Below are 26,864 nucleotides of genomic sequence, written 5' to 3'. Positions count from 1 at the left end.
TGCTGTCCTTGAAATAAGAATATAACCAAGAAAATCCTGATTCTTAATTCATAGAAGACTATGAAAACCTCTATTTTATAGATTAATCTGAGCCATTCTTATTGTTATGCCCAAGCTCCCTATGTTCAATGACTGAGAGGCAAAAAATAAAGGCCACTGTCTCTGATTACACCAGGACTATGGTTCAATAATTAAGCCCATCAGTTCAGGCAGTGTTTAGGAATTGCTCATTATCTTGATATTCTTTAGCAATGGCAAAGATACTCTCATTTTCCTAAATAAAATAAAAATCAAGATTTTCCCAAGTTAGCAGTGGTGTAAGAATTTCCACCTGGAGAGGCACAACCTGAGCATAATTTCTCTTATTATCCAAGAACTTCTTTGAGATTTTTCTGCTAACTGCTCTTGCTACCACCATGTTGGTATATTCCTCCTCTAATCTGTTTTAAGTATGCATGATGGGGTGTACCTTTTTCTTAATTCCCTGAAGCATAGAAAAACTGGAACAGTTAAATACAAACTCACTAAAGCTTGTAGTATCAACAGCAACAACAAAATGTAGATTTTGATGTGAAACTAAATAACCTCATTTAGATAATATGGCTTACTGTTGTTGAGGTAGTATGGTAGGCAGAATTCTAAAGCTGTCCCCCCAAGATTCCAACCTGTGGCTATTCAAACACTAGACAAGGTAATGGTGTTAACATTGGGAGCTTGTCCTAGATTATCCCTGTGGGCCTAATAGCACTGACTCCTTAAAAGAGAAGATGAAGGCGGGAAGAGTCAGTTACACAGTTTTTTCAGAAGAAAGAAACAGAGGGGAAAAGATTAGAGGCTGAAAACATAAGAGGGACTTGACTCACCATTGCTGGCTTTGAAAATGGAAGGGTGCTATGAGCCAAGTAATGAAGGCCAGCTCTAGGAGCTGAGAATGACCCTCAGCTGACAGGCAGCAAGAAGATGCGGACTTTAGTCCCACAGCCACATGTAATGGAAATTCTGCCATCAACCTAAACAAATTTGAAGAGGACTTATCCCCAGAGCCACCAGAAAGGAATCTAGTCCTGCCAGCACCTTGATTTTGGCCTTGTGAGATTCTAAGCAGAGAACCAGCTGAGTCACACTGTGTCTCAACTTCTTTCTGATCTAAGAAAGTATGAAATAATAAATTTGTGTTGTTTTGAGCCTCTAAATTTGTAGCATTTTTTTTATAGTAGCAATAGAAAACTCAGAGTCTCCCAGACTCTAGCTCATTTCTTGTCTGCTTCCATATGGTAGACACCATCATTAGAGTTCTTAATTAAAGCTGTGACATCTTCTTTCAAGTCTAGAACCAAACTCAAAGAGAAATGCATTATGGAGAGACTATTATCAAATACCACTTTTCCTCTGTTTGTTATGGTTATATAATTAGCAAATATTAATTTAATGATAGACACTGAGGCCAGCATTTTATAGTAAAAAAATAAATATGGTCTCCGTCCTCAGGAGGTTCTACAATCAGACAATATATAGCCAATAGAGTTATTTATAGTCTATATCTATGTAGTTAGTAGTGAATTTCAATCTGTTTACTTGTGTTTTTCTTATATGATCATTTGAAAATAGCAGAATATCTTATATCTAGGAATCCAACGTGTAATTACTCCTTCTTTGCCTGTGTGATCGATTTGAAGAGATCATATTTAAACATTTAAATTTATTTTACTTTTGTAATTGTTTATGTTATGAAAAATTTTCAGTAGCACTTCATATTGATTAACATGTAAAAGTTAGAAATTGGGCATAAATGTGTGAGATCTTATTAAGCAAGGAGAAGTCAGCTCAGTTCAGAAAAAAGTAAAAATATTACATATGAAGTACATAAATTTGCCATCCTAATGTAGTCCCTATGGAAATAGCTGTTATATAGAATATAGCCATAAATTTAAAAAGAAATTTTCCTACTACAAAGGCACCATCACCACACTATTAAACAAGGAACTAACTTTTGTCTTTATTTCATAATTAATATTACTATGAAACCTTGAGAAAGTCATTTAATATGTTGTTTCAGTTTCACATCCACAAAATGTTCTTACTACCAGTCTTATTTCACAGAGAAAAGTAATTCGTTTTAAGAATTGTGGTTATCTCCTTCAGATGCAAATGAAATACACTATATTATTATCCATAATTATAGTTAATTATAAACATATGAAACATATTTAAACACATCTATGAGTTGATTAACCCATTGATGTGATCTATACACGTGTCTGCTGACCTTAACGTATTTCAAAACAAATTCACTTGTTGAATTTGCCGCTTTCTTAGGTATGTCAAATAATCATACTGCTTTTAGTCAGCAACTATTTTGAAAGGCTGCTAATGATAAAATAGGAGTAGTACATAAAACCCGGTGCCGTTTATATCTTTTAGGTACAAGTTCATAGCTTCTATAGCCTACATAAATATTGAGAAAGTCTTGTAGAAAGAATATGGCTGTCATTCAATTATTTTTGTTTCATTTTTTCTTTCACTATCATATATAATGATATAAAAATATATGATTGTATATTAATATATAATTATATGAATCATTTTCATTGGCATACAATGTTTAAATATATTTTCTTCATTATAAAAAGGCTTAGCTTGACTCTCCAAAGCTATGAAGATACTGTACTGTTATTATGGTTACTATAACTTCACAGCAAGGATAGAATAAATAAACCAATAGTTTGAGGACCAGGATTAAATCCTGGGAGAATGGAACCATGCTCATTATGATTTGATGCCAGGCCAGTAATGCTGTGCAGGAATAGTCTGGTGAGTATGATGATGTTGATAGTGGTAGGTGGTCCAGCTTATAATACAATCAGAGATGGTTTCTAGGTTGGATCCTGATTCAGCTTGCTATTACAATCAGAAGGGAAATGCTTAGGGACTCTACCAATTATCTTTCTTATTTTGATGAGGTCTGAATGGAAGACAGGAAAAAAGCCAGAGTTGGAGATACAGGCAAAGCTGTATCAGTATTAGCCAAGAAACAAGAAGTAAGGGAGTACATATTGCCAGGAGTCAATGCAAGGTAGCCCAGGTATAAGCAAGTTAGAATTACAGATATAAAACTGAAACAATGGTGTGAGGAACTCGAGATTGTTATAATTCCTGCTTCAGACAGAACTGCAGATAGAGAAATAGAGAGAGAATGAGAATATGAATGTGCCATCCTGAGAAGTTGAGTAGGACCAGTTTTGGACATAGCCACATCCTACTACAGCATGTCCTAATATAAAGAAAATTATGCAACTTGACTCAGTTCTTTTCAGTCTTTGAGGAAAAGAAAAAATGCAAGAAGAGAGCACGCATCAGTGACCGGCCACCTATAGAAACTGTGACAACCAGAATCTTTAGAGATTACTAGGCCTGTTTGGTGATGCTTCTTCAATTTTTACAAAAAGAATTCCTCTCAGGTGTGAAAGCTTTATATGACTCATCATGATACACTTTTCTTTACTTGTTCTTTCTCTTTTAGCCTCTGTTCTTCAAAGTCCACCTTTATGAGTAAGTTTCAATGTGGTTTGGGGACTCATTTTTCAGTAATGTAACTGGAGAAGTTTTAGTGTTTCTTATTGCCCCTTAAAAGCTGTTGAAAAGGGAAGTGGGGACAGTTAATGGGTATAAAAACACACAGAATGAATAAGATCTTGTTTAGCACAATGGAGTGATTACAGTCAGCAATAATTTATTATACGTTTTAAAATAACTGAGTATAATTTCATTGTAACACAATAAAAGGATAAATGCTTGAAGGGATAGAGACCCCATTTACCCTGATATGATTGTTACATATTATATGCCTGTATCAAAATAAATACCTCATACCCCATAAATATATACACCTACAGTAAAAATATGTACACACAAAAATTTTTAAAGTTAACAGGAAATTTTTAAAAAGAAAGAAAATAAAGATCCTGAAGTGTAGGAAATAAATGACAGATAATTCTGAAAAAAAAAAAAAACTTGTTGAAAACTCTTTATGCTAAAGCAATTATATTTTAGCAGATAACCCATCTTTTGGCTTAACGAAAATGGCAGCTCTTCAAAGGTGCACTTGGTGTATGTACAAGAAAGAAGAGTACATATTCATCATAGAGGTGATTTTGGAGATACAGGAAGACTGTCTCTACAGACTTTTCTCTCTACTTGTCAATCACTAAAATCTCCTTTACAAATTCACTATTTTGGCTTAAGAGTTTTCAAATACTTGCAGAGAGTACTTAAGCATTTTAACCCTTCTGTATCTTAATGGAAATGTATTAGCCAATTAGTTCCTGAGAAAATAAAAAGGGTGAAAGTATCTGAAAACACTTAATAGGGATCAGGTATAGAAAGGAAGGCAGCCCTATTCAAAGAGAACAGAAAGTGGAGAATATCAGAAAATTTTCCAGCTTCACAATTTTAGCAGGACTTAACTCAAAATCATTTATTGTTTCTTTTCCTTCCTTCTTCCCCGCAACACCTTTCTTTCTGTTGCTTCTTTAGTTGCCTCATGTAAGAAGTAAAATCAGGAATCGTAACACCTATTTTAAAGAGCAACTATGGGGTTTTAAAAAGTTAATAAACTAGAAAGTGCTTTGCAAAGTACCAAGAACATAGCTGATGTTCAAATAAATGACTATCACTTCTCCTGCTTCTCCTGTCTCGTTGTTATTTGGCTTAAGAAATAACGCATTTTCAGCCGGGCGCAGTGGCTCACCTCTGTAATCCCAGCACTTTGGGAGGCCGAGGTGGGTGGATCACGAGGTCAGGAGATCAAGACCATCCTGGCTAACGAGTGAAACCCCATCTCTACTAAAAAGACAAAAAATTAGCCAGGCATGGCGGCAGGCTCCTGTAGTCCCAGCTGCTCGGGAGGCTGAGGCAGGAGAATGGCGTGAACCCAGGAGCCGAGATTGCGCCACTGCACTCCGGCCTGGGCGACAGAGCAAGACTCCGTCTCAAGAAAAAAACAAAAAACCGCATTTTCTTCTAAATGAATATGGCAGTAAACCAATATTAAGAAGGTAATATATTGTCATTACTCCTGAATTTATTTTTTAGCTCTTTGTGCTTTTTTAAGCCCATAATCTTTCAGCTTGCCATTTAACCTCCATACCCCGCAACAAAATATGCCAAGAAACCTATTATCAACTAGTTTAAGAGCCTGACTTAAATATCACTTCTATTTCCTTTTCCTAAACTTCTTTAGTAATGGTTAAAATGATCCTTTAGGGCCGGGTGCAGTGGCTCACGCCTGTAATCCCTGCACTTTGGGAGGCTGAGGCGGGTGGATCCCCTGAGGTCAGGAGTTCGAGACCAGCCTGGCCAACGTGGTGAAACCCCATCTCTACTAAAAATACAAAAATTAGCTGGGCGTGGTGGGCAGATGCCTGTAATCCCAGCTACTTGGGAGGCTGGGGCAGGAGAATTGCTTGAACCAAGGAGGCAGAGATTGCAGTGGGCTGAGATCACGCCATTGCTCTCCAGCCTGGGAGACTAGAGAAACTCTGTCTCAAAATAAATAAATAAATAAATAAATAAATATATCCTTTAATGTTACCCACTACTTCTAGACCATGAAACTCTAAGTCCTAGAATCAGATTTAATTTTAAAAATCAGAAGAGCTAAGGTAGTAAAGATTTTAAGAAAGCAATAGCTTATAACTTTTTTCTTTGTTCTGTAAAAAATGTTTCATAGCATTATAGAAACTCTCATGATCAAAACCATAGTAAAAACATTAAATATTACTTCAATAAAATAATCGAGTGTTCATTAAAATAAACAATAATGTCATTGTTAACCTATAATTATCCACAAAGGGCAGAACTTCCCAAACTGCACAGATCAGGAAGCAGCACAGCCTAACTGCCTACTTGTGTCATTTTTCTTGAAGAATGTCAAAACCCAGAAAGATTAATTCTAGGTAACAGGTATGAAACAAGAGTCTTCCAATAGCATTCTGAATTAAGTAGAAGACTGAAAATGAATACTCATTTTAAAGAATTTTTCTTTCATGCATGAGTATTAAATTTGTCACACTTGTTTCATGGTCTTAAACACTTATATTGGTCAGAAAATAAAAGACCAAAAATGAGCGGAGGCATTGTTAAATGCACTAAAAGCAGACATAGTAAGCAGGAAAGTTGTAATTTTATGCAGAGACTACAAAAAATGTGTTAGCAAACGTATGGACACTGGTAACATTTCAAGGTTATGTTAGTGGAAAATGCCACTCTTTCACAACAATGGAGCCAAACTTCTTGACTGGGCAATTTTCATGTAATCCATATAGTTAGAGTAGAGAAGTCCTTTTGGAGTTTGGAAAGAACTGAAAATTAAGTATGAGGTGGAACACTGGCTGGACTAAGTGACATTTAAAGTTCTTTCTTATATTTTGAGATTTTAAAATTATCCAAGAAGATGTTTGGGAATCTATTTCCACACTTAGTCATATCCTCTCCTACATCTTCAATATTCACTTCCCTTTATGCTCAAACACAAAAAGATTTCTCTCATTTTTGGAGTATCAATGTTTGAATATCCAAAAGCATCAACTAGAATAGGCAGGCAAACTTTTTCTGTAAAGGGCCATATGGCAAATATTTTAGGCTTTGTGGATCATGTGGTTTCCTTGATCTACAGATGCTCAGATACTACTCATCTTAGCCACTGGAGCACAAAAGTAAACACAGACAATATACAATAACAAATGAACTTGGCCGTGTTCGGGCAAACTTTATTTATCAAATAAAAATTATTTATCAAGCAAAAAAACCCAACCAAACATAAAAGCAGCAGGTAAAATCTGGCTTGTGGCCCATACTTTGCTAGCCCGAAAACTAGGGCTTTTTCTTCTTTGTTTCTTTACAGTTGGTACCTCCCATTTCTACCATGTATTTCCTCTTTAAGTCCTGATGATCCAGACTTCTTCACATGTTAAAAGCTAACATTTATTAATAATTAAATTAGATGATGCCCTAACTGAGAGCTCTTCCAGTTATCTTTATCAATTCTGGGAACTCTGTCTACCATTGGGTATTATATCTACCCATATGCTTTAGCTACAACAATTGCCAACCCAAGGGATACCTCCCCTATTGGCCTGAAGCCTGAATCATCAACTCAGTAAATAAAACATTGAAGAAAAATTAAATACATAAAGTACACACCATGAGAAAATGAGATAAGCTTCAAGAGATTCCTGTCATTCCAACCCCATGGGAGACAGTGAACTTGCCCACACAACAAGTACCAGACTATTACAAGCAACATTTGGGAAAGCCAACACACAAAGACTCTGTATAAGGAACTCATCCAGAGGCTTCACATAAAACAGCCAAGAATCAAATTAGGCTATAATAAACAATAAATATTAAAGTCTTTTCCTTAAGAGGGGAAAAAAAGAAATTTACACAGTCCAATAGAAAATAAATTCAAGAACAATTTCAAGAAATAGTCTATACAAATGAACAGGAACCATAAAAGTGATTCTGGTATTATGAGAAAACAGGGCTTTATAACACCACCGAAAGATCATACTTGCTCCCCTGTAATGGATCCAAACCAAAATGAAATCTCTCAAATGCCAGATAAAAAATTCAGAAGGTTGATTATTAACCTACTCAAAGAGATAACGGAGAAAGGTGAAAACAAAATTAAAGAAATTTTTTAAAAATCCAGGACACAAATGAAAAAATTTCCAGAGATATATATAATAAAAAAAAATCAATCAGAACTTCTGGTTATAAAAGACACACTTAGGGAAATATAAAATGTAGTGGAAAGTTTCAACAATAGAACAAGTAGAAGAAAGAATTACAGAGCTCAAAGACAAGGCTTTTGAATTAATCCAATCAAACAAAGAAAAAAGAATAAAAATATGAACAAAGTCTCCAAAAAACATGGGATTATGTAAAACAGCTAAGCCTAAGATATAATTAATATTCCTGAAGGAGAAGTGAAGTTTAAAAGTTTGGAAAATTTATTTGAGGTAATAGTTGAGGAAAACCTTCTTGCCTTCTAGAGATCTGGACATCTAAATACAAAAAGCTCCAAGAACTTCTGGGAAAATTCATTGCAAAAGATCACCACAAAGGCACATAGTCATCAGGCTACCTAAAGTTAAGATGAAGGAAAGAATGTTAAGAGCTGAGACCAAAGCATCAGGTAACCTGTAAAGGGAAACCTATCAGACTAACAGCAGACTTCTCAGCAGAAAATTTACAAGCCCAAAGGGATGGGGGTCCTATCTTTAGCCTCCTTAAACAAAATAACTGTCAGCCAAAAATTTTCTATCCAGCAAAACTAAGCTTCATAAATGAAGGAGTGATTAAGTCTTTTTCAGACAAACTAATGCTGAGGGGATTTGCTGCTGTCAAACTAGCACTATCAGAAATGCTAAAAGGAGTTCTAAATATTGAAACAAAATCTCAGTATATACCAAAAGAGAACTTCCTTAAATCATAAATCTCACAGGACCTATACAACAATAACAATGAAAAAAACAAAAAACAAAAAACAAAAAACAAAGTATGTAACAGCTAATATGATGAGTACAATAGTACATTATATCTCAGTATTAATGTTGAATGTAAGTTGCCTGAAGGCTCCACTTAAAAGATACAGAATGGTAGAATGGATAAAAAACCACCAACCAAATACTTGCTATCTTTAAGAAACTCACCTAACACATAAGGACTCTCATGAACTTAAGGTAAAGAGGTGGAAAAAGATATTTCACAAGAATGGAAACCAAAAGTGAGCAGGTGTAGCTATTCTTATATCAGACAAATCATACTTGAAATCAACAATAGTAAAAAAAGACAAAGAAGGATATTATATAATAACAAAGGGATTAGTTCAACAGGAAGATACTATATGCACCTAATGCTGGAGATCCCAAATTTATAAAACAATTACTACTAGACCTATGAAATGAGATAGATAGAAACACAATAATAGTGGGGTCACTCCAATACTCCAGTGACAGCACTAGACAGATCCTCAAGACAGAAAGTCAACAACAACAAAAAAATGGACTTAAATTAAACCATAGAACAAATGAACTTAACAGACATTTACAGAAAAATTTCCCAACAATTGGAGAATATACATTCTTCTCATCAGTACATGGAACATTCTCCAAGATAGACAACATGATAGGCCACAAAACAAGTCTCAATACATTTATGAAAATTAAAATCATATCAAGTATCTTCTCAGATGAGAGGGGAATAAAACTGGAAATCAACTCCAAAAGGAACTCTCAAAACTACACAAATACATGGAAATTAAATAATCTGCCCTTGAACAATTTTTGGGTTAACAATTAAATCAAGATTGAAATTTAAAAATTCCTTGAAATGAATGATAATAATGACACAACTTATCAAAACCTCTGGCAAAAACAGTGTTAAGAGGAAAGTTCATTGTGTTCAATGCTTACTTCAAAAAGTCTGAAAAAGCACAAATAAGACAACCTAAGGTCACACCTCAAGGAACTAGAGAAACAACAAACTAAACCCAAACCCAGTAGAAGAAAATAAATAACAAAAATCAGAGCAGACCTAAGTGAAACTGAAACAAAAAAATACAAAAGATAAATAAAACAAAAAGCTGATTATTTGAAAAGATAAACAAAATTGATAGACCATTAGCGAGATTAATCAAGAAGAGAAAAGATCCAAACAAGCTCAATTAGAGATGAAACTAGAGACATTACAGCTAATACCACAGAAATACTAAAGATTACTGAAGGCTACTAGGAACACCTTTCCACACACAAACTGGAAAATCTGGAGGAGATGGGCAAATTCCTGAAAATATGCAACTCTCCTAGTTTAAATCAGGAAGAAACAGAAACTCTAAACAGACTAATAACAAGTAATGAGATTGAATCAGTAAATTATATATATTGCCAACAACAAAAAAAGTCCAGGACTGATGAATTCACAGCTCAATTCTATCAGACATTCAAAGACAATTTGGTACCAATCCTGCTGAAACTATTCCAAAAGACAAAGAAAGAGGGAGTTCTCCCTAAGTCATTCTATGAAGCCAGTATCACCCTAACACCAAAACCAAGAAAGGACTTAACGACAACAAAAAAAGAAAACTACAGGCCAATATCCCTGATGAACGTATTTAACAGATGCAAAAACCGTCAACAAAATTCTAGCTAACCAACTCCAACAGCATATCAAAAAGATAATATACCATGACTGAGTGGGTTTCATAACAGGGATGCAGGGATGGTCTAACTTACACAAGTCAATAAATGTGATACATCACATAAAAATAATTAAAAACAAAAATCATATGATCATCTCAACAGATGCAGAAAAAGCATTTGATAAAATCCAGCATCCCTTTCTGATAAAAACCCTCAACAAACTTGGCATAAAAGTGACATACCTCAAAGTAATAAAAGCCATCTATGACAAACCCACAGCCAACATCATACTGAATGTGGAAAAGTTGAAAGCATCCCTTTTGAGAACTGCAACAAGACAAGGATGCCCACTTTCACCACTTCTATTCAACATAGTACTGGAAGTGCTAGCCAGAGCAGATTAAAAAATAAATAAAGGGCATTCAAATTGGAAAAGAGGAAGTCAAACTGTCACTGATATGATCGTATACCCAGAAAACCCTAAAGACTCATCCAAAAAGCTCCTAGATCTGATAAACAAATTCAAGAAAGTCTCAGGATACAAAATCAATGTATACAAATTAGTAACACTGCTACACACTAATGACAACTAAGCTGAAAATCAAATGAACAACTCAATTCCTTTTACAAGAGCTGCACAAAGAAAATAAAATACTTAGGAATATACTTAACCAAGGAGGTGAAAGATCTCTACAAGGAAAACTACAAAACGCTGCTGAAAGAAATCATAGATGACACAAACAAATGGAAACACATCCCATGCTCATGAATGGGTAGAATCAATATTGTGAAAATGACCATACTGCCCAAAGCAATCTACAGATTCAATGCAATTCACATCAAAATACCATCATCATTCTTCACAGATAGAAAAAAATCCTAAAATTTATATGGAACCAAAAAAGAGACTGCATAGCCAAAACAATATTAAGCAAAAAGAACAAATCTGGAGGCATCACATTATGCAACTTCAAATTACACTACAAGGCTATAGTTACCAAAACAACATGGTACTGGTATAAATATAGGTACCTACACCAATGGAACAGAATAGAGAACCCAGGAATAAAGCCAAATACTTATAGCCGACTGATCTTCAACAAAACAAACAAAAACATAAGTTGGGAAAAGAACACCCTATTCACTAAATGGTGCTGGAAAAACTGGCAAGTCACATGTAGAAGAATAAAACTGGGTCCTCTCACCTTATACAAAACTCAATGCAAGATGGATCAAAGACTTAAATCTAAGATCTGAAACCATAAAAACTCTAGAAGACAACATTGGAAAAACTCTTCCAGACACTGGCTTAGGCAAATAATTCATGACTAAAACTCCAAAAGCAAATGCAACAAAAACAAAGATAAATAGGTGGGACCTAGTTAAACTAAAAAGCTTCTGTACAGCAAAAGAAATAATTAGCAGGGTAAATAGACTAACCCACAGAGTGGGAGAAAATATTCACCAACTTTGCATCTGACAAAGGACTAATATCCAGACTCTACACAGAGCTCAAACAAATCAGCAAGAAGAAAGCAAATAATCCCATCAAAAAGTGGTCAGAAAACACAGACAGTTATCAAAAAAGGATATACAAATAGCCAACAAACATATGAAAGAATGCTTAACATCACTAATTGTCAGGGAAATGCAAATTAAAACCACAATGAGATATCCACTTACTCCTGCAAAAGTGGCCATAATTTAAAAGTCAATAAACAATATATGTTGGCATGGATGTGGTGAAAACAGAACACTTTTTTTTTTTATTATACTTTAAGTTCTAGGGTACATGTGCATAACGTGCAGGTTTGTTACATATGTATACTTGTGCCATGTTGGTGTGCTGCACTCATCAACTCGTCAGCACCCATCAACTTGTCATTTACATCAGGTATAACTCCCAATGCAATCCTTCCCCCCTCCCCCCTCCCCATAATAGGCCCTGGTGTGTGATGTTCCCCATCCCGAGTCCAAGTGATCTCATTGTTCAGTTCCTACCTATGAGTGAGAACATGTGGTGTTTGGTTTTCTGTTCTTGCATAGTTTGCTGAGAATGATGGTTTCCAGCTGCATCCATGTCCCTACAAAGGACACAAACTCATCCTTTTTTATGGCTGCATAGTATTCCATGGTGTATATGTGCCATATTTTCTTAATCCAGTCTGTCACTGATGGACATTTGGGTTGATTCCAAGTCTTTGCTATTGTGAATAGTGCCGCAATGAACATACGTGTGCATGTGTCTTTATAGCAGCATGATTTATAATCCTTTGGGTATACACCCAGTAATGGGATGGCTAGGTCATATGGTACTTCTAGTTCTAGATCCTTGAGGAATCGCCATACTGTTTTCCATAATGGTTGAACTAGTTTACAATCCCACCAACAGTGTAAAAGTGTGCCTGTTTCTCCACATCCTCTCCAGCACCTGTTGTTTCCTGACTTTTTAATGATTGCCATTCTAACTGGTGTGAGATGGTATCTCATTGTGGGTTTGATTTGCATTTCTCTGATGGCCAGTGATGACGAGCATTTTTTCATGTTTACACTGCTGGTGGGAATGTAAATTACTACAATCACTATGGAAAACAGTATGGAGATTCCTTAAAGAACTAAAAGTAGAATTACCATTTGATCCAACAATCCCACTACTGGGTATCCACCCAAAGGAAAGTAAGTCATTATAAGAAAAAGATACATGCACAGGTGTTTATATCAGCACAATTTGCAACTGCAAAGATATGGAACCAATCTAAGTGCCCATCAACCAATGAGTAGATACATGTGGTATATACACACCATGGAATACTGCTCAGCCATAAAACGGAATGAAATAATGTCTTTTGCAGTAACTTGAATAGAGCTGGAGGCCATCATTCTAAGTGAGGTAACTCAAGAATGGAAAACCAAATATTGTATGTTCTCACTTATGAGTGGGAGCTAAGCTATGAGGATGCAAAGGCATAATATTGATATAATGGACTTTGGGGACTCAGAAGGGAAGGTTGGGATATATTTATAGAGTATATTTATATAAAAATATAAATATTTATAGAGTTATAAATATAAAACTGTATGACTCTAGTTTCTATTTATAACTCTATCTCTTATACTCTATGCTTGAGGTCTTGAACATAGTTTTAGTTCCTTGAGTATGCTCTAAAGACATCCTTAGAGATTGAATTGTCCTGTGCTTCTAAAAGTTAAATGGGTTCCAATTGCTTAAATAAAAAGTTTGGAAACCAATACTTTCGTCAAATTAGATCATTTGTCTTTCTCTGCTGCATACTAAATGTTTTTCTGAACTTACTCTACACTTCTGAAGTTCCCTATGCTTGATGTGCATTCCTATCTCATTTCATTGAAATACGACTTATTCTTTGAAGTCTGGCTCAAATTACAAACCTAAGAAGCCATCCAAAATACCATTCCAGTAAGAAGTGATCTTTCTGAAATCTTACAGCATTTTGTGCTACTGATAGGCTATCTAACATCTCTTCCCTAATGGATTTTAAGCTTTCTGAGAGTAGGTCTATGATTTGTTTAACTTTTATGTAATTTGTGTAATTTTTAAATTTTCCATAGTGCCTGCACAACACCATTTTTCTTTAATAGAAACACAGTTAATCATAATTGAATGGATATTTAGAAATTTGTATACTTTTAAAAAATCTAAGTGCTTAGTGTTAGTCTGATATTCTATTTAAATTTTTAAGCAATATTTGAGAAAAATGGAATCTAAACTAACCTTAGTATATTTAAATGTTTCACTGAAAATAGGACAAAACTTAATGTGGACTATTTTAAGAAAAAAAGCAATTTATACCAAGGATAGATAAAGACTGATGGAACAATCATAAAGGACCAAAAAGATACAGCAGATTAAAACTAAAAGAATTTACATAGTTCTCTTATTCAAAATGAGGTACAGAGTCAGCATAAGGTTTCATTGACACACACGAATATTCCATTAAAAAAAAAACAAAAAAGTATCTTTATATGAGATGTTACAGTTTTCCCCAGTTTAAGTTTCTACACATTAAGATAAATGCAAAATAAATACACATCTAAGGAGTAAGTCTAAGGAATAATAAATGTACTTAAAATGATTAAAAAGAGGAATAATCCAATATGTAAAATCTGTGAGGGAATTTTATTGTGATTGAGATTGGATAACTCAGAAGAAGAAGGCTAATTCATAGTTAAATATATGAAAGTGTATTCAAATATACAAATAATGCAAACCACTTGGTCTTCATCACAATAAAACATTAAACAAAAAGATTTGACAGTTAGTAGGATTAATCCTAGAACACAGTTTAAAGAGGATTCTGTATTGCTTTAAAATTGTGCACTGTATTGTATAATTTGGAAGAAAAGAATATTATTCTTCCTTGAGAAAGGAAATAAACTCCAGTTTACCATTTCAGTTAGAAATAAGAAGTGAACTTTCAAACATATAGTCATATGTATTTAGTTATCTGAAATGTCGTATTTTTTTTAACTGTTATGTTAAGTTCAGGGGTACATGTACAGGATTTGCAGGTTTGTTAGGTAAACATGTGTCATGGGGGTTGGTTGTACAGATTATTTCATCACCCAGGTATTAAGCCTAGTATCCATTAGTTACATTTCCTGCTTCTCTCCCACCTCCCAACCTCTGCCCTCCCAAAGACCCCAGAGTGTGTTGTTCCCCTCTCTGTGTCCATGAGTCTGCATCATTTAGCTTCCACTTGTAAGTAAGAACATGTGGTATTCGGTTTTCTGTTCCTGCATTAGTTTGCTAAGGATAATGGCCTCCAGCTCCATCCACATCCCTGAAAAGAACATGATCTCATTTTTTTTTTTTTTGTGGCTGCATAGTACTCCATGGTATATATGTACCACATTTTTTTTTTATTCAATCTATCATTGATGGGCATTTGGGTTGATTTCATGTGTTTGCTATTGTGAATAGTTGAAATGGCATATCTTTCATTGTTCGTTAATTAAATTTATTATTTTTATTTTTAAAATACAGGTATTTTCACTTGTGTAAAAAACATTTTTGTCCTTTTTTTGGAAAAAAAACTTTCCAAATGAAATAAATCAAATGAATGCAGAGTTCTTAAATAATCTGTGTATTTTTTTAAAACAGAAATCTATTTTAATGTATTGAAGCAGAATTTTATCAAACTAGTGCTTCCAGTAAGATAATTTCACAACTGGTTAAATGAAGAGGAATTCTGACTGACAGCAAATCAGAAAACTTCGGTCACTTATCGTTTCTTTCACACAGATGGCTCTAATTCCAGGTAAAATGACTGCTGGCAGTAGGAAGAGGAAGACAGAAAGAGACAAGAAATTGAGATACTTCAGATGTCAATGGGAGTGGAAAGGATTTGATAAGAGGTGGGTGGCCGCTGTTCCCCTACCTTTGGGCTACTGTATTTCCTTTGGAAAGGAGGATTTGGGTGAAAGGTGGTGAAGGAAAATTCCTCAATACCTCAGTTATGAGCACAGTGCCTTTCCTGGAGGCTCTCTGTGGTATTCTTTCTATTCTTTCTTATACTTCTGTATTACATGTTGCCTCACCATCAGTTTCCTCATCAGAACATTTCCTCATCTCAACTCATACATCTGTATCAGCTCTCATATCCTACTCTCACTTTCTAAGCAATTATGAAGTTTCAAGTAAAAAGCAATAAATTCCTCACATTACAAGATCAAAACCAAAACCACCCTTTTAAATCTTTGGATTAAAAGCTACAGAAATTACATTCTTATGTCAGCATCAAACTTTAATGCCTAAAAGAAATACACTAGATTCTACTTTTCCACTGTATTAGTCCCAAGCATATCCTAGGTTACATTAGAAACTATTGCCTCTCTTCCTCATTGTATGCACAGTATACAGATTCAGATCCTACACAGTGGATTTTAAATCAAAAGGTCATTTGTCTTTGTGGATAGAAAGATGAGACATAGTAGGTTAATATCCTCTGCAATACACTCATATATCATTGGCACTTTTCATCAAGGCAAGATTTGTAATGTTGACTAATTATTACTTTATGTATTTGTTAAGGCCTGTCTTTCCCACTGGAACAGAGATACCATATGAGGAGGACCCTAGTTGGCACATACCACGCTGTTTGTCACTTAGTGGAAGTTCAACAAATATTTACTGAATAATAATATGTTATATTAAATGTTTATATGGCAGTGAATAACAGAGTGTCAGTTAAAAAAAAAACACTTCATCCAAGAATAATATTAGAAGAATTTGTCCACTGAGAGCTGCATCAAAGAGGGAAGATGAATTCATCTTAGTGCTTTTCATTCTATAAAGTCTGCAATGCCAGATAGTTTTCAAAGCCGAAGGGAACAATGAGCCAACAGTCTTATCTTTTTCCATACTCCTGATATCATTGCTCCTAGTATCATTACTGCTTAGCTAGGATTTTATTATATTTCTAGCAAATAACTGCAACTGTGTCTTTGGAAGTCTTTCTAGTAGGTAATACGGAAAGGACTCAATTGAGTAAATAGCATCTAGCAGCCCCACATACCAATTCAGAATGTATGGGGATTTCATTTAAAATGGCCTTAAAATTGCATTTCTGTTTATACTCTGATGCTCAAAAACCTTAAGGCACTTATAAATTTTAATGAAATTAAAGACTTCTGTTTCTTGTATGTGTTTCTTGGCTCAGAATTAAATTCTTTATGGTTTATTTACAATTACCACTCCTTTACTGATTACTAACATGGACAATCCCTGTTGGCTATTTACATCTTAAAATATGTCCAGTTAAATTAAATAAAGCTTATACTAAATTAAATAAAGCTTATACTAAATTAAAAGTACTTTCCTGATGAATTTTTATTTTGAAAAGAAAGATTCCCCCCCCAATAATATGAAAAAAGCTAATTATAAAAATACACTGTTAGCAATAATGGGTGTCATATAAAGAATACCAGCTTTAGAGCTTTATCTGTCAACCATGAAACTGCATTTTAGTTTCCTGATGTGTAAAATGGTAATGATAATAGTTACATCTCAAGTTGTGAAAATTAAACAACAAATTCATGGTATTGCTAATTATGTTTTTTAATGACTGATAAATTCCCTTCTAAATTTTATATTAGAAAAAAAGCTTAAATCTTAATAACTGGTGGGTGTTCTTTGGTCAAGGAGGGTAAGTTATGAAAATTAACATTTATTTCTATTTGTATTGACTCCCAGGAAGCATACAGGATGTAAATAATAACTTCAAAAATATGTCTACAGTATTTCTTGAATCTCTTTACCGTTTCATCTAATACTATCATTTCTGGTAGACAGAATGGTCCCCCAAAGATGTCCATGCATTGCACCCTGGACTCTGGGAATATGCCACATTACATAGCTAAAGGACCTTTTCTTTTCTTTTCTTTTTTTTTTGTTGAGACAGAGTCTCGCTTTGTCGCCCAGACTGGAGTGCGGTGGCCGGATCTCAGCTCACTGCAAGCTCCGCCTCCCGGGTTCACGCCATTCTCCTGCCTCAGCCTCCCCAGTAGCTGGGACTACAGACGCCCGCCACCTCGCCCGGCTAGGTTTTTGTATTTTTTAGTAGAGACGGGATTTCACCGTGTTAGCCAGGATGGTCTCGATCTCCTGACCTTGTGATCCGCCCGTCTCGGCCTCCCAAAGTGCTGGGATTACAGGCTTGAGCCACCGCGCCCGGCCTAAAGGACCTTTTCAAATGTAATTAAGGTTATGAACCTTAAAATAGGGAGATTTTCCCAGATCACCTGAGTGGGCCCAATCTAATTACATAAGCCCTTAAAAGCAGGGAACCTTCTCTGACTGGAAGGCAGAAGGGATAAGGCAGAATGGATAGTCAGAGAGATTAAATGCACAAGAAGGATTCAATGTGCCTTTGTCAGCTTGAAGATGAAGGAGGTCATGTGTTCAGGAAAATGGGAACCTGAGGTCCACAACCACAAGGAACTGAGCTCCACCAACAACTGAATGACCTTGGAAATGGAGTCTTGCCTTGGGTCTTAAGATAAAATCCGAGTGTGGATGACACCTTGATTTTGGTCTTATGAGACACAGAGCAGAGAAGCCAGTAGAGCTCACCTAGTTTTAGGATGGCACGGTAAATGTGCATTGTTTTAAGTTGCTAAGTTAATGATAATGTGTTATAGCCTCAATAGGAAACTAATACACCATAGATCATGCCCTCATCATTTCTACTCTAATTAAAAAAGTCCCTTATTCTTGATCTCTAGTCTTTCTTATTGACAAAATCTTTCTAATTTCTGTTGTCATGACCCTGCTTGAAATTCTACAATAGATCCCTATTGCCAGCCCTATGGCTCTAACTCCTTCAACAAACATGATTTGTAATCCGGCCCCAATCTCTATTGCTAGTCTCATTTATCACTATGTGTCAAATACTCACTGCCTGCTCATACATAAGATACCTTTCCATATCTCTGAGTCTAATATTTCCCATGTCCAAAATATCCAGGCCATATTCTCAGCATCTTCACAATGTAAACATTATCCACACTTCAAGGTTAAGATCAACTGGTACCCTGGCAACAATGCTGGAAGGAATCATTTCCACTATTACATTAATTATAATATAATAATATTAATGATAACAGCTAAACTTATGTTAACAATAATATTAATAATAACAGCTGTCATTTAATAGAAACTTAGTATATGTTAGACAAAGTTATAAGTGCTTAGTATAAGTGCTCATAACAACCCCATGACGTAGGATGATAGAGTCCATAGTTTTTAAAGCTGAGGAAATAGAGATTCAGAGAAGTTAAGTAACTTGCCCATGTGGCAGAATTGGGACCTGAATTCAGGCCTGCTTGAACTCTAAAATTTATGTTTTCTCCATTCTGCCACACTCCCTTACAGAATCTTGCTAATCCTCATCATGTTCCACCTTGTTTTATGTTTACTCAAGCCAACAACTCATTTCCTCTAGTAGATTTTAAGATCCTAAGAATAGAGAAGCTATGAGATAGTAGGGACAATGTTTTGTCAAGTTGTCTTCCATGGCATCCACTAAAATGAATCTTACAAATAGTGTAGTTGATAAAAATGTTTATTTAATGAAAAAATGTATGAATAAAATTTGTGGCTTAGGGAAATGATTAAAATACCATAAGAAAACATTAGCAAATTATTAATAATTTGATTATGACTGCAACCTTCATGTTTGGAAAGGGATAATTCAAGATAATTTGCATTTATAGCTGTAGATGTAAATATTCCTTAACAAAAGTTTTAAAGAGTTCTACTTATTATTTCCATAAACAATAATGAAACACTAGAATATGAGATGATAAATAAGAAACACTTGACATATATCCATATGATCATTTATAGCTTCAAAACATCAATGTGTCAGTTTAATAATTTGAGGAACATAGTTTCAAGTTACCTTCTCTATAAGAGATTAATTAAATTGTTATTCATTCATTTGTTCACTCATTTATTCATACACGCATTCCAACAAATACTGAGTATTTCGTAGATATCAACTATTATCTTAGGCACCACAGATGTACAAATGAATGAGATATAACTGCTTCCCTCAAGAAATTTATAGTCTGATGGGATTTGAACAAGTGCAAATAAGTTATAATACATGTTATTGTTAATACACAGATGATTCTTCTTTTTTCTTTTTTTTTTTAGATGGAGCCTTGTTCTGTCACCCAAGCTGGAGTGCAGTGGCACCGTCTCAGCTCACTACAACCTCCGCTTCCCAGGTTTAAGGAATACTCCTGCCTCTGTCTCCCAAGTAGCTGGGATTACAGGTGCCCGCCACCATGCCCAGCTACTTTTTGTATTTTTAGTAGAGACGGGGTTTCACCATGTTGGCCAGGCTGCTCTTGCACTCCTGACCTCAGGTAATCTGCCTTCCTTGGCCTCCCAAACTGCTGGGATTCCAGGCGTGAGCCACCGTGCCCAGCCAGATGACTCCTAAGATTGAAAAAACCTGCTTATAATTTTCTATTTTAAAAAAGTTTATTTTTAACTTAACACAACCCCCCCCCAAAACCTGATTAAGAAATGGGCAAAGGTATCCAATAAACAGTTGTCTAAAAAGATATACAAATGACCTATGAGCATATGAAAAGATGCTCAATACCACTAATCATTAGGGAAATGCAAATCTAAACCACAATGAGATACCACCCTCATACTCATTAGAATGGCTATTATTGGAAACCCCCCCAAAACAAAAAACATTAAGTGTTGGCAAGGATCTGAAGAAATTAGAACTCTTGTGCACTACTGGTAGGAATATAAACTTGTACAGCTTCTATGAAAACCAGTATGGCCTACCCAAGGTAATTTATAGATTCAATGCTATCCCCATCAAGCTACCACTGACTTTCTTCACAGAATTGGAAAAAACTACTTTAAAGTTCATGTGGAACCAAAAAAGAGCCCGCATAACCAAGACAATCCTAAGCAAAAAGAACAAAGCTGGAGGCATCATACTACCTGACTTCAAACTACACTACAAGGTTACAGTAACCAAAACAGCATGGTACTGGTACCAAAACAAATATATAGACAAACAGAACAGAATAGAGGCTTCAGAATTAACACCACACATCTACAACCATCTCATCTTTGACAAACGTGACAAAAGCAAGCAATGGAAAAAGGATTCCTTATTTAATAAATTGTGCTGGGAAAACTGGCTAGCCATATGTAGAATGCTGAAACTGGATCCCTCCCTTACACCTTATACAAAAATTAACTCAAGATGGATTAAAGACTTAAATGTAAAACCTAAACCATAAAAACCGTAGAAGAAAACCTAGGCAATACCATTCAGGACATAGGCATGGGCAAAGACTTCATGACTAAAACACCAAAAGCAATGGCAACAAATGGCAAAATAGACAAATGGAATCTAATTAAACTAAAGAGCTTCTGCACAGCAAAAGAGCCTATCATCAGAGTGAACAGGCAACCTACAGCATGGGAGAAAATTTTTGCAATCTATCCATCTGACAAAGGTTAATATCCAGAATCTACAAAGAACTTAAACAAATTTATAAGAAAAAAACACAAAAACCAAACAACTCTATCAAAAAGTGGGCAAAGGATATGAACAGACATCTCTCAAAAGAAGACATTTATGCAGCCAACAGACACATGAAAAAATGCTCATCATCACTGGTCATCAGAGAAATGCAAATCAAAACCACAAAGAGATACCATCTCAGACCAGTTAGAATGGTGATCATTAAAAAGTCAGGAAACAACAGATGCTGGAGAGTATGTGTAGAAATAGGAATGCTTTTACACTGTTGGCAGGAGTGTAAATTAGTTCGACCATTGTGGAAGACAGTGTGGCGATTCCTCAAGGATCTAGAACTAGAAATACCATTTGACCCAGCAATCCCATTACTGGGTATATACCCAAAGGATTATAAATCATGCTGCTATAAAGACCCATGCACACTTATATTTGTTGCGGCACTATTCACAATAGCAAAGACCTGGAACCAACCCAAATGTCATCAATGATAGACTGGATAAAGAAAATGTGGCACATATACACCATGGAATACTATGCAGCCATAAAAAAGGATGAGCTCATGTCCTTTGCAGGGACATGGATGAAGCTGGAAACCATCATTCTCAGCAAAATATCACAAGGACAGAAAACCAAATACCACATGTTCTCACTCATAAGTGGGAGCTGAACAATAAGAACACATGGACACAAGGAGGGGAACATCATACACTGGGGCCTGTTAGGGGGTGGGAGGCTGGGGGAGGGATAGCGTTAGGAGAAATATCTAATGTAAATGACAAGTTGATGGGTGCAGCAAACCAATATGGCACATGTATACCTATGTAACAAACCTGCACGTTATGCACATGTACCCTACAACTTAAAGTATAATAATAATAAATAAATTAAAAAAAAGTATAACAATAATAATAATAATAATAATAATTAGAAAACCAGTATGGCAGTTCCTCAAAAAACAAAAATGAAATTATCATATGATCCAGCAATTCCACTTCTAGGTATATCCCCAAAATAATTGAAAGGAGGGCCTGTTAGAAATATTTGTACACCCATATTCAAAGTAGCATTATTCACAATAACCAGAAGGTGAAGGAACCCAAGTGCCTACTGACAGATGAATGGATAAACAAAATGTGGTGTAGACATGTACATATGCATAATAGAATATTATTCAGCCTTAAAAAAGAAGCAAATTCTGATGGGTAGAAATATCTAGAGCAGTCAAATTCACAAAGACAAAGTAAAATGGTGGTTACCAAGGGCTGGGAAGAGGGGAGAATGAAGAGTTATTGATTAATGGATACATAGTTTAAGTTTTGCAACCGAAAATAATTGTGGAGATAGATTGTGGTGATGGTTGCACAACATAATAAACATATTTAATAACACTTAACTGTACACTTAAAATCGTTAACAGGTAAACTTTATGTCATGTGTATTTTACCACAATTAAAATATTTTACCACATTTTAAAAATATGTGTTTTAGAAGAAATAATATGAAATCCAATTCAAATTTAAGAAATACTAAATTTGTTTCCATGAACAATGAAACTGCTATCTTTCTTAGCTACATGCTGAGCCTAGATGCTGCATAAGTACCTTAACACAATTTATGATATATTAACACCAGCTTTCACTTCCAGAAAATGTTATGTTTACCTCACCTACAATACTTGAGCCACCTGAAGTTAGTAAATAACATAGAGTAGCATGAGTCAATATTTTAAAATAATGAATGATAGTATTATAAGGGCTAAAACATAGTTATAATTTTAAAGGCAAGAAATATGCCTAAATTTAGTGGTAAAAGCACATTGTTAGAATCCTATGTTAACATGCCATATCCTATAGGGTTAGTTTGAGATTTGTGATGATGTGAAAAGATAATACTATTACTTAACATCTCTTTTATTCTTATTACTTATTGTTTCCACAGATATTATTGTATTTAATGTAGGCTTGTGTATTAATAGGGCATACATCAAGTCACTTTCTGTATAACCTGGTCTGAATGCTGTCCAAAAAAGTAAGCATTAGGAAGGATGGATCCAGGATTACAGTGAGTTGGCTAGCAAATGAGTTTTTCTATGTTTCCTTAGCAAACATCCACTTAGTGCTATTAACTACTAGGTCAGTAGTTTTAAACCTCTAAAAATCTCACTTCTAGTTCTGTAAAAAATTATTTATTAATGATACACATATCCTACTATACTTTTACAATACATAAAATATATGTAGCTATTTTAAAAGGTGATTAAAATAAATATTTGCAAATAGTTATTTTAAATAATAAAATAAGTCATGCTCTTAGGAAAAATATTTGAAGTAAAATGCCTTATAATGTCTGAAAACAGTGGCTTAATGCTATGTGGCAGTATTAGATTGCAGTTTGCTTATTAAACCTGTTTGCTCTTTTTCCTGGGCACTCTCTAAGGCTATATTTCCCAGTGTTCCATTTTCAGCATCAGTTTGTAACTAAGCAGCCAATGGAATAGAAACAGAAGCGATGTTACCATTTCCAATTCCTGTCCGTAAAAACTTCCCATGTACTGGCTGAAGAGAAAGGGCTCTAAGGCCTTCTAAGAGGGAAAGCCCACAAGATGAAAGAAGTCTTGAGCCCTGCATGACTACAGAAAAGGCTACTGGAAATATCTACTTTGGACTGATATTTGATCAATAAATGAACTTTTGTATTAAGTTTTCAGGGTTTGTATATATTACAGAAGGTAATGTATGTTAGGTAAATACAGTATTTTGAAAGTTTGCTTCCAAGTTCAGTTTTCTCATATTTAGTTTTAATTATGTCATAGTTGAAAAAGAAACATCACAGAGATACACCATAGGCCATGTAAAGTATAAACCTAGGGTAAGGTTTATTGTTAATAATAGTAGGTGTAAATCCATATTTTATTAATCTTTTTGATAACAGAATTTTTTGGTAAACTTCTTGTCAGATCTTAAAGTGTCGTATTGTCTTCACTGGGGGCTAATGAAGAGCTTAACTAGGAGTAAAAGTTGCAAACTTGGTATTATATTCAAACCACAGTTTCATCGCTATAACCTTTTTAAGCCACTTTCCTATTTTCTCATTATTAGTTTAGTTAAAACTAACACCCCCACAAAGGCATGAGACCATCTTGCATTTAGAGTGAGAATTCTAGGTGAAGCCATATATTAAATATTTGTAAAGTTTAATTTCTTTTTTGTTTTTTAGATTAAAAATTAAAAGTAAGTTCTACTATTTCTTTCCATTCCCCAGGGAAGTGAATCATGTAGCCTCATGGAGCTCATGGGCCTTTCACTGAGGATCACCATATGTGATATAACACCAGACCCTGAGAAGAAGAAACTAAACAAAAAAAACCAGTTTAACCAAGAGATAGATGACTAAATGATTACAGTTGCTAAATGTTATAACAAGAGTTACTTCAAAGTACTGTGTGAACTTACAAATTATTACAAGATGAAAAGAGCATAGATGCCTGAGTGACCACAGGTTACAACCAATGATCTCCACTTAAGTTCTGGATCTCACCTACCCAATTGTTCCCACAAGTAAGTCCCTCTTATTAAAAAAACAAAGCTCTTCTTTGATTATCTCTCCCCCAAGTTATAGTTCCATTTTAGAATTTCTATTTCTTATTTGTTTAAAAAAATCCTAGAAAGAATTGTTTTTAACTGTGCTGTCCAGTACAGTAATCACTAGTCACATGTGTCTATTTAAATTTAAAATAATCTAAGTAAAATTGTAAAAATTAAAATGTCAGTTAACTTACTTACCCTAGCCACATTTCAAGTGTTCAATGGCCACATGTGACTAGTGCTACCATATTGTACAGGACAGTGCAGATATAGAAGATTGCCATCACTGCCAAAAGTTCTATTGAACAGTGCTATTCTAGACTGTAATAGAAAAATTAAAAGTGAAGTCTCCAGATCCAGATTGTCTGGATTCAAATTCCAACTTCTACTCATGACATTAGCTGGGTAAATTGGGTAAATTTATTTCTTGTCTCCCTACTTTTTCCCCCCATCTATCGAATGGGGATAATAACTCATTCCTCCTTCATAACTTTGTTGTGAGGTTTAAATGATTCACAGGTAAAGGCTTTGAACTGTGTCTAGCACATAATAAGTGCTTAAAAAGTGTTAGGTGTTCATATTTTTATTCTCACTGACTCTGACTCACGTCTTCATTTTCTTTACAAGCTCCCATCAGGCTTTGTCCTCCACTGCAAGGTTTGTCAAGATTTACCAAATTTCTCCATCTTGCCAAATCCAATGGTAAATTATCAGTCTTCATCTTACTTGACCTGTCAGAGCCCCTGCCACAGTTGATCATGTCCTGTTTCTTAAAATATTTTCTTCATTTGGTTTCTAAGATATCCTTTTTTACATTTCCTCTAATGGTTGCTTTCTCTTAAGTCTTTGATGAATTTTCTTCCTCTTCTTGACCTCTAAATGGTAGAATGTCTTAGAGCTGAGTCTTTAGTTTTCTTCTTGATTGAAGTTACCATAAATAATCTTATCCAGTTCCATGGCTTCAAATGCTACCTGCGGATTACTCCTAAATTACATCCTTTGCTTTGATCTACTGGGCTCTGAATTAATCTATGCAATTAATCATGTAATAACTGTACTTAGATGTCAAATGGACATCTCAAAATCAAAATCATGTCTAAAACAGAATTCTTGATTCCCCCATGAGGATAAATTGGCTGCTGATGTCTTATATCTACCATGTGATTTTAAGTTTTCAATGTACTTTTCATACATTTAAAAATATTATCTTTATAGAAATGCTGGTAGGATAGCATATGTCAATTCCATCAGTCAGACAGACATACTATGACTCAGATCTGCTGGGTAAGTTTTTAAAGAGTCCATATTTAATATATAACCCAGAGTAAGCAATAGATTTCAAGTCTCCTTATTCCCTCTATATGCTCTCTACTAGGTTATGATGCCTATCAAGTCATACTCAATTCTTTAGAAACAGTGATTTAAAAGATGAGCTTCCAATTAACAGGCAATGGAACATACAAATAGTGTGACAGAAGAGAGATATAACTTAGTCACTATGTGTGTTGGTCAACATACCTTTATAAAAGGTTTCTCCTTTGCCAATTATTATTTACATATAATTACTGTGATATCATCCAGAATCATTTCACTATTCTTTAGGAAGACCCCGTTTTGCTGAGTTTCTACTCTTCAGAAGGGAGGTAAGTTGTCTTGTCTGATCTTGAAATCCATGATGGTATAATAACATTTATTTTTACAAAAGTAAATACCATCTCAAAAAATTGAAATAATTATGATATATCATTCATGACATAATGACTCTTTAACTTAATTACACATAGATCTTCACACAGAGACCAGGAAAATAAAGAGAATACTAAACAAATCTTTGAAAATACAAACATACTAGTGGAAAACACAAATAATTTATTTGTTTCAGGCAAGTTACTCAATATATCTTATATATTTATGTCTGAAGAAAGAAGCTATTATAAGATATAGCATTATAAAAACTAGTTCATTGCTGTAGATAATTACTTTTGATAATTTAATATCTAAGCTACTAGATCATA

General features: G+C 34.7%; 1 protein-coding gene across 9 annotated transcripts in view; it reads right to left on the bottom strand.

Moving 5' to 3' along the window:
- The window catches only part of RIMS2 (regulating synaptic membrane exocytosis 2), a 747,502-nt gene that overhangs the window by 81,097 nt on the left and 639,541 nt on the right, over nucleotides 1-26,864 (bottom strand). The window lies entirely within an intron of this gene.

The sequence above is a fragment of the Macaca mulatta genome, chromosome 8, assembly GCF_049350105.2.
Source record: "Macaca mulatta isolate MMU2019108-1 chromosome 8, T2T-MMU8v2.0, whole genome shotgun sequence".
In the NCBI taxonomy this organism is placed as follows: domain Eukaryota; kingdom Metazoa; phylum Chordata; class Mammalia; order Primates; family Cercopithecidae; genus Macaca; species Macaca mulatta.
This window is presented reverse-complemented; position numbering and strand designations above follow the sequence as displayed.